We start from the raw sequence: 10410 nt of genomic DNA, 5'->3' as shown, positions 1-10410 counted from the left end.
AAATGGAAGTGTATTATTAACTGGTTAATGCTTGTCATAGTTATTCTTAGCTTTACCAGTTGCACTCTATTTCAAACCGATGTTACTGTCTATTAGACATTTACAGTATTTTCAGTCAAACCAGTTCGGGAAAAGTATTTGTGACTGTACTGATTCACCCCTCCCTCTTAGTACTAGCTTGGTACTTATTGTTCATCATTGAGTTATCAATTGGTATCAGAGCATCCTCCAGGACCTCTATGTTGTAATCTTAACTGCTTGAGGGAAAGATCCTAACATAATGATGAAGAGAGAAGGTCCAAAGTTCAACAAAGATAACTTCAAAATTTGGAAGGACAGAATGAAGATTTACATTAGAAGCATGGGTGCTCAACACTGGAGCTATGTTGAGAATGTTTTTGTTAGTCCTATCGGTACTCTCATCGATGATCAAAAGAGAGAAATACAGGAGAACGGGCAAGTCATGGAAGCCCTAATCAATAGCTTATCTAACATTGAGTTTATTGATGTCTAGGATAAAGATAATCCCAAAGAAGTATGAGACACTCTTGAGAATATCTATGGCGGTGATGAGCATGTAAAACAAGATAAGGAAGAAAGTCTTAGAGGGAATTTTGAAGACATGCGGATGGTTGAAGGTGAGACCATTCAATAGTATGGAATAAGGATCTAAACTATTATTGGAGATATCAAGAGCGCAGGTGGTAAAATGGAAGATTCCACTATGGTAAGCAAAGTTTTGAGATCCTTACTACCAGTCTATGCAATAAGGGTTGCTACTATTCAAGAGTTGAGATCAATAGACAAGATTAAGGTATCCCTAGACTCCATCATTGCAAAGTTGACAGCCTATGAGCTAAATAGTATTGATGGCAGTATTCAAAAGACTGAATCAACCTTTAGAGCTTCTGTTGTACCATCCAGAAAAGGAAAAGAAGCAAGCACCAGTGGTGAACTAAGACAGAGTAGAGAAATGGATGATGAGGAGATCTTGATGGAATTTGAAGCTCTTCTTGCAAGGAAACTTCCTAAAGGAACCGGTAAATACAAAGGTAAGCTCCCTTTGAAATACTTTTCTTGTAATTGGATAGGACATATTGCTATAAAATGTCCTAATGGTGACAGCAAGGACAAATCGGAGAGGTTCAAGAAATTCAAAGGAGGAAACCGGAGAAACTGTTTTGTTGCAGTGGATGAAGGTGTCACAGAAGAGGAATCAAAAGATGAAGAGAATGAAGATATTATGTTTGTTGCAGTAAAGGAAGATGTGTCAGACAAGAAGGCTCTTGTCTCTCGCTTTGATAATTCCAATGAGTGGATTATTGACAGTGGTTGTTCTCACCATATGACTGGTGACTGGAGAAAGTTTCTATCTTTGGAAGAATATGATGGTGGTGTGGCTCGCTTTGGTAATGATGCACCATGTATGGTTAAAGGAAGAGGGTCAATCTCTCTGAATGGAAAGAGAAGTGCTGACAATGTGTATTGGGTGGAAGGTCTCAGACACAATCTATTGAGTGTTGCCCAGCTGAATGACAGTGGACTCACTCTGGAATTCAAAAATGGAGCGTGCAAAATCAAAGGAAAGAATGGTGAATTGATGGCCACCGGTATGCAGACCAAAGGTAACCTATTTCAACTGAATGCAAATGTAAGTACATGTCTTATGGCTAAATTTGATATAGCTAGATATGGCATAGGAGACTCTGCCATGTAAACTTTGATAACATTGTGAAGGCCAGTAAGACCAAGGCCATAAGAGGATTGCCAGTGCTGAGCAAATTGAAAAATCCTTTGTGCAGAGAATGTCAACTGGGGCAAATGTCTTCCTCAACTTTCAAAGGTAAATCTTTCACAATAGACAATTTACTTGATCTTGTGCATACTAATTTGTGTGGTCCTATGAAAACTAGGAGTGTACAGGGAGATAGGTATTTCATGATTCTGACTGATGACTGCTCAAGAATGATGTGGTAAGCTACTTTAGAATGTTTGGTAGCAAATGTTATATCAAGAGAAGTGAACATAAGAGAAAGTTCGATGCAAAATGTGATGAAGGAATATTCCTAAGATATTCCACCAAGAGCAAAGCTCTCAAATGTTTCAACAATAGGACTCAGAGAATTGTTGAAAGCATCAATGTTAGAGTTGATGAAAATTATGGAAAACCCGAGGAAACTTGCAGTAAGCAAGTAAGAGATGAACCGATAGTAACCTTCTGGGAACCGGTTGTGAATCAGCCAAGTACCAGTAACAATGTTCCTACACCTGCAGATGCTAATGCTGATGAAGATGAGCATGAAGAAGAAAAGTAGGAGGAATCAGTCAAGAGCATTCCTCGATATGTCAAACTGAATCATGATCCAAAGTAGATCATAGGAGATAAGGATGCAGGAATCCTTACAAGAAGAAAGTTCAGAGAGAATTCTTGTATGATCTCTGAATTTGAGCCTGAATCATTCAAAGAGGCACATAAAGATGAAGACTGGATAAGGGCAATGGAGGAGGAACTTGACCAGATAGAGAAGAATGTACATGGTCTTTGGTACCCAAACCAGAGTATAAAAATGTCATTGGTACCAAATGGGTTTTCAAAAAAAGCTGAATAAGGATGGCACAGTGGTAAGGAACAAAGCCAGACTAGTATGTAAACGATATGCTCAAGAAGAAGGAGAAGACTATGGAGAAACCTTTGCCCCAGTAGCTAGATTGGAAGGAGTTCATAGGCTTCTTGCATATGCAGCTTTTAAAGGATTCAAGGTATACCAAATGGATGTAAAATCTACATTCCTAAATGGAATACTTGAAGAGGAGGTGTATATAGAGCAACCAGATGGGTTTGCCCTATCAGGAGATAGTGACATGGTGTGTAGGCTACATAAAGCCTTGTATGGGCTGAAGAAGGCACCCAGAGCATGGTATGAATTCTTGCACTCCCATCTTGTGAAGATTGGATTTGAAAGAACAAGTGAAGATAGAAATATCTACTTGAAATCAGAAGGAGATCAGATTCTGATCTGTGAAGTATTTGTTGATGACATCATATTTGGAGGTGATGACAAGATGAGTCATGAATTTGCTGATGAGATGGAAAGGAGTTTGAAATGTCACTCATAGGGGAGATTAAGTTCTTCATTGGACTATAGATTCAACAAATGAAAGATGGAATCTTTATTACTCAGTCCAAGTATGTCAAAGAGGCGTTGAAGACCTTTAGCATGGAAGATAGTAAACCGGTTGGTACACCAATGGTGACCGGTTGTAAGCTATCGAAAGAAGATGACTCAACGATGGTAAATGAGAAGGATGGCCGATCAATGATTGGTAAGTTGCATTATGTAGTGCATAGTAGACCAGACATTGCACATGCAGTGGGTATTACCACTTGGTAGCAGTCAAGTGGATTCTTAGATATCTGAAGGGAACTATTGACTATGGGTTATGGTATCCATACAATAATGATTTTAACCTGAAAGTGTTCACAGATGCTGATTGGGATGGTAATGTAGATGACCAGAAGAGCACAACCAGTGGTGCATTCCTCCTTGGTGGTAGACTGGTCTCATGGATGAGTAAAAACTAGAGTTGTATCTCTCAGTCTACAGAAGAAGCAGAGTATGTTGCAACTTTTATGAACTGCACCCAGACTATTTGGATGAAGCATGTATTGAATGGATTCAAAGTTCTTGTATCTAAACCAGTAAGCATATTTTGTGACAATACAAGTGCAATTAGCATTTCCAAGAATCTAGTTTTACATGCTAGAACCAAGCACTTTGAGCTCAAGTATCATTTCTTGAGGGAAAAGGTTCAGAACAAGGAGGTTGTACTGGAACATGTTTCCAGTAAGGAGCAGTTAGCAGACATTCACCAAGCCTCTACCAAAGGCTATATTTACCTATTTGAGAGGTGAATTAGGGGTGTTGCCCCTTCAAGAGGTGAACTGAAAGTATGTACTCCACATCAGTCAAGTATTGCAGTGTCCAAATTTGTCCGGATTGATGTGTTGAAGGATGCTACTCCTCAGGGGGAGCAGCATAGTGGAACAGGAAAGCTTGTACCTCCACTTTGGCATTGTTGTCAAAGGGGGAGAAGATGTGAAGCACAGAAGATATCCGCAACAATGGCGAGAAGATGTGATTCAGAAAGAGAGATCTTTGTATATTGCCATCAATGCCAAAGGGGGAGATTATTTGCATTTGTGTTGAGTATGTTGACATGATGATATTATGTTGTCATTGATGTCAATATGTTGGAGAGTGAACCGACAATATGCTGAAATGTGAACCGGTACAATGTGGTGAACCAGTATATGTGCAAAGAAGTGAACGGGTATATTGAAGCTAAACAGTTGGCAAAGTGAACTAGTATATTGAGCAACAGGTGAAGTGGTATGTTTGTCCAAGAGAACCAGTATGATGAAATGTGAATTGGCATATGGAATGTTCTCTATAAAGACTTAACATGATATGACTACCGGTTGGTAGTCTTAGCTTAAGGGTTTCTGATTGAAGTGTTCCAAGCCTATGTGACTCAACCGATGACATTGTGTGATGAGTTAGGATTGTAATGAAGATCTGATTGTGTTGCCACATCAACTTGAGCGTGTGAAGGATCTTGCATGAAGAAAATTGATCCTATCTATCTCGGGAATATGCGAATTCTCTGTAAACAGTGGAGAACCCGTGATGGGTTACAAGCCGCCATGAAAATGATGAAGAATGAACGATGGAGAATGTCTTGAGATATGTTCAAGACTTTTGTATTCAAATGCAAAGTGTTCAATGGCCAAGATTGAACTGCTTTAATTGCTTAACCTAAATGTTTAGGGTTTAGGGTTTATGCTACCGACCTATCTATTTCCTATAAGGTTGATGTTGTGTTTCTTTCTAAGGTTGTTGGAAAATGGTGTGTGTGTATCTAAGTGAAGAGATACGTGATTCTTGCTAGACCAGATGAGATAAGAGGATTGATTCCTGCATTGTGTGTGTGCAAAAGGAAGGAACTTAAGCAGACCTGCATTAGGCATTGAGTGCTATTATTAGATCATTGTATTACTTGTTGATCTTTAACCACTTCAACAGTTGGAAAATTCCTTAACCGGGTAGCTTTAATCAGCTTGTTGTAAATCCTTTAATAGGGTGACTCAAAGTAATTGAGTTCTTGAAAATCCTCTAACAAGGTAACCTCTAATAGGGTTTAACCCTTAACTAGGTATTTAGCCATCCCTTAACCGGGTGATCCCTAACAGGATCGGTTCCTAGTAGAACCTGTTGTAACAGTCTTTAACTAGACTAGGCTCCTAACAGAGTGGACTTCTAAAGAGTTCAAAAGCAGCTTGTGGGTATTCATCCCCACCATGGTTTTTCCCAGTTGGGTTTCCACGTGAAAAAACTGTGTGTCATGTGTAGTATTTTTCATCTAATGATTTAAGTGATTTGTGTCTGAAGGTAAATCATGCTGAGCTAGCTTTTATTATATTTCTGATGATAGATTACCTATTCTTGCATAAGGGTGAAATGGAAGTGTAGTATTAAGTTGAGTGGAAAGCTAAGTGATACACCGGTTAATGCTTGTCATAGTTATTCATAGCTTTACCAGTTGCACTCTATTTCAGACCGGTGTTACTATCTGTCAGACATTTGTAGTGTTTGCAGTCAAACTGGTTTGGGAAAAGTATTTGTGACTGTACTGATTCACCCCCCTCTCTGTACTGACTTGGTACTTATTGTTCATCATTGAATTATCACTTTTATAAACATTGAACTAGGTTCACCCTGATCTCCATCCTTTTTACCACTTCTCAAGTTGTAATTATGCTTGGCTTTGGCTATGGTAGCCTTAGTAAGATTTCTTACCTCTTCATCACTAGGTCTTCGAAGTTGAACTTATTCTTCTCTAATGGTTACCACATTCAAATTAGGATGCCAATCAAGTGCCAACTATCCTTGGTAACACTTATTATTATTTATCACATCACACTCACTATATTCACTTTGTGAGGACTCATCATCACTTTCAATAATCATTTCAAACATGTTAATATCAAGCTCACCCTCTTTTCTCATAGATTCTTCAAGGGCTTGAGCTACAACACACTGATGAGGAGAATGTGGTCCATCACAAGCCATTCACCAGGGAGTATTTTCCATGTTATGAACATTTCCTCCTTTCAAAGGATCTGGTGTATCTTGGCTTTGAGTGATTTTTGGCTTATCATTTTGAGGTTTAACATCCTTCCAAGTAGTGTTGTAAGGCATGTCATGTAATCTAGGAGGCCTATCTTGCTAATTGTAATGAGTCTTATCATTTTTACTTAACTTAGTAGTAAGATCTTTCATGGCAGTCACCAACTTCTCTATTTTGTCATCCTCCTTGGTAGCTTTATTTGGCTGTTGTTTTGATTCTTGCCACAACCTTCCATCAGTCCTCCTTCCTACCTTTCCAGATGCTTTCCTATTACTTTCCACATTTATGGCAATTCTAAAAGCACCTCTCAGACTGTGTGGGTTTTTATCTCTCAATATGTAAGCCATTTTTGAATCAAAAGCATTATAATAAGTGTTCAGACACATATTGTCATCTAATCTCATCACTTGATAAAGCCTATGCATTTCTTTTTGAAATATAGCATTGAAATATATGACAATATCATTGTCAGACTTTCTAATATTATTGAACTCATTAAGCATGAAGCTCACATTTGTTTTATCTCCATATTGTTCCTGGAAGAAATTCTTAAAATCCTCTCAAGAACTAATGCCATTCACAGGCAAACCTCTATACCAATCCCTTGCATCATCTACCAAAGATTGTACAAATAGTTTCATGATGACATCTTCATCTATAATTTCATAATCATTTATTAGGTCACCGAATGATTTTTGATTCTCTTCTGCACTGATTGCAGATTTAGATGTAGTATTGTATTGAATTAAGAATAGTGAGTGTTCTCAAGAGGTTTTGTATTACCAAAAGATTGTCTGTCTTGATTTCTTGTTCGGAAAACTAGAACATTCTATTGCAACCATAATAATTGGAAATTTCATGTTAGGTTGTTTTGGCATCCTCCTAAAATGATCATGAAATGAAAACCAAGCAACTAAAATGATAGACTTTATCTGAGCATATAGTGTAACCTTGTGGATCTTATGTATTCGTAGGAAATAGTTTAATTTTCAAACTCTCTTTCCCTTCTCTTTGCCTAAATCATAAGATTTCTTTTTTTGAAATTCTACTAAGAACGCATTGATTTAAATAAAAGTGTTCATAAAACATGTGCAATTGTACTTTTTGCATCCTGACTTTTTATGGAAAAATGAAAGTCTTGAGCTTCATAATGAAATTTGCATAGTTAGTAATGTAGTTGTGAAAGATTAATGAATTCAGAAAAGAGAACAGAATGATGTTATCTCCTTATGTAATTTTGAATGGTTAAGAAGAAATTCCGTACTTGTATCTAGGATAAACTTTATTTATTTATTCATATGGAAAGCATAGTTAAAACCTATCTTGAGTAGGTGATAGCGTATTGAAAAGTACTCCCCGTAATTGTGACTAAACTAGTAATGGTGCTATTCCTTATGTATTGTAAGAAACCCATACTTTCTATGTGTGCCCATGGGATGGTGAAGTAATCAACCATGGAGGATATGTTTGCTTATGAGTATGGGAAACCATACTATTTATGTGATGTTGCATATTTGTTCCCTTACTGAGTGCCAACCCACGGGTTGTTGATAAGTTAGTATGTGAAGGGGTAGTAGTGGAAGTCACCATTCCTTGAAATGTATGGAACGACGTATGAGTAATGTCGATGCAAAGCGACTTTAGCTTCCCTATTTTGAGGAAAAATATAGTTTTGTAATGAAACTGTATTATAGGTGTACTCAATACTTCCCCTTATGATGAACCGATGTATAAGGTACATGTGTGCTAGCCTAATTCCTATCCTTTATTTGAGCATAATTGATGATAGTTCTTGAGCATAATGATGGATTTTATTGGAGCATCTTTTGCCTTGTCTTCATGGGAGGCATGTTATTTTTCACATGAGCTGCCAATTGACTAGTGTTGGTGGACTTGTGGGTAGACCTTAGCCATGTATACCTATGGCTTACGACGAGTATCCTAAGAGGTACGTTACTATGTAGGGTGTGACCTAAGCATTCCCTTATCCATGAGGTACACTACCATGTGGGATATGTCCATTGCATGCCCTTTCCACTTGGAGTAATGCCATGTCGTGCTGGGACATGATGTGGGATGTAGTAGACATTGCCATGCGGCCTACCGATAGGTTTAGGGTAGAGCCATGCCACGTGACGATGTGATGCAGGGTGATGTCGAGGTGCACACTACCATGCCATGCGGATGTATGAATAGGCCACACTACATGATGAGCTACTATGATAGCTAGATGATTGTTCCTTCCTTCCTCGTTGGTGGCTAGCTGCTAGTCACATAGTGATGTAATGTGCACTTCTGATTTTTTTTATTATTTATTTATTTCCTTGTGGGCCAGTGATTTATTCTATTTTGACCTTGAAGGTTTAGCCACGATCTTGCAATCTTGTTTTTACTTGATTTGATGTTGCAATTCCAGAATTATTTTCTTGCCTTACTGTTGGAATTGACGATTATTATCTTTATTCTTCTGTACTTGGGTGGCTAAATTGGTTTATCCTTGTTGTTTTCGTATGCTGGTCTTGTGTTGAAATGTGAATTCCTCTCCAAGAACATAGTAGATGGTCTTGGTTGAGAGTATACAAGGAAGTAGACGTAGGGAACCTTGAGGATGGGGGTAGGTGAGGCTATGAGATAGCTAGGATCCACTACCTACCTATGTGTGGTGACTATCTCTTGGAGGATAAACACCTTACGCAACAAGGGATGTTCATGAGGGTCTTGTATGGAAGGTAGCACCGCTATGGTGTACCCTAGCACCATCAAGCCCTTGAGTGAGTTGTTGGATATTTATGATCAGGTTATTTGTTCTGCGATCAGGCATAGAGACGCTAATCATGCATTTTATCTTTGACCGAGCATTAGACATGCTCACATGTGGCCTTTTGTGTTGTGCAATTCCAGTTATGTGGATGGTTATTATGTGAAATCATGGATTAAATGGTGTTAACTTGTCACTATGTTATGGGACATAGTCATTGGAAAGGTTCTTTTATGCCTGGAAAGTGTAAACAATTGAGTTATTTGCGTTGCTATTATTCATTGAAAGTTAACTTGGTTGGAGAAATTTATATTGGAAGCTAGTTCTATGTGATAAAGTTTTGTAAAAAGATGTAATGGTAAAAGAGATTGATCATGATAGCATGTTTTCTTGACCTGCTTGGTAGAACGAGTATGGTAATTGATGCTTACCTCTTTTAATGATTTGATGGGTGTGATGAAAGGAAGAAAATTCTTGTTTTTCTGCTATGATTGGGTATAATACCTAGGATATTTTAAAGAAGTGTATGGCATAAAAGAGGTACCTTGCCTATGGATAATGACAATCATAGAGGTTTTAGCAATATTGTTTCATTTATTTATAGAAAGATTCATATGTGCAAATTTATAATTGTTAAATGAGTTTCAAGGCTAATACGTGTTGCATGTTTTCCGTGTCGCCTTGCGACTTCCAAGAGTAAGTCAGAGACTAGGGGGGAGAATGTAGTGCCCCTACCCTAGTCAGCCTTGCAAAATCAGGTTGACCTTGGTTGACTTTTTTTCTATGTGGCATTCTTGGATGGTTGATTTACCATTATTTAATGTTGTAGATTAGATAATATGAATATTGTGCATACCTGTTGTATATGGTGAAAATGGATAACAATAATAACGATATTGAAAGGCTAAATGAATTCAACCTCAAAACCCTAGCCTAACAACAACAAAGATCCACCATAACATATGAAGATTACCTAAGACAATGCAAATCAAATGAAATCACAAAGATTATACCATCACATGTCCAATAGGGTTTGGATCTCCATTCTTCCTATCTCCATTGATCTTGCTTGATATATTTGCTCTTAGATTTTATGTGCACAAGAGCTCAACAAAGAACAAAATGTGGTTGCAAGTAGGATAGCCTATGTTCAAAAGCATAGTGTAGTCAAGTAGTCAACGGGGGGGTTTGATAATGAAGGAAGCATCTCCTTATATAGAAGACACTATATGAAATGGAGGGATAAGATTGAGAGGTGTAAAAGGAGGTCGGCTATGATTAGAGGGTAGGTAAAAGAAATAATAAAACAATGAGAGGGGTAGGTAGTGTATGAATTAAGAGATGAATGACATGTGTCATGGGTAGAAAAGGCTAATGAATTAATTAAATAAATACAGATTTATTTAATTAATAGAAGGAGTGAGATCAATTAAATAAATAAGATATTTATTTAATTTAGGAAA

This window comes from Cryptomeria japonica, chromosome 7 (assembly GCF_030272615.1).
Source record: "Cryptomeria japonica chromosome 7, Sugi_1.0, whole genome shotgun sequence".
In the NCBI taxonomy this organism is placed as follows: domain Eukaryota; kingdom Viridiplantae; phylum Streptophyta; class Pinopsida; order Cupressales; family Cupressaceae; genus Cryptomeria; species Cryptomeria japonica.
Note: the sequence above shows the minus strand (reverse complement) of the source record.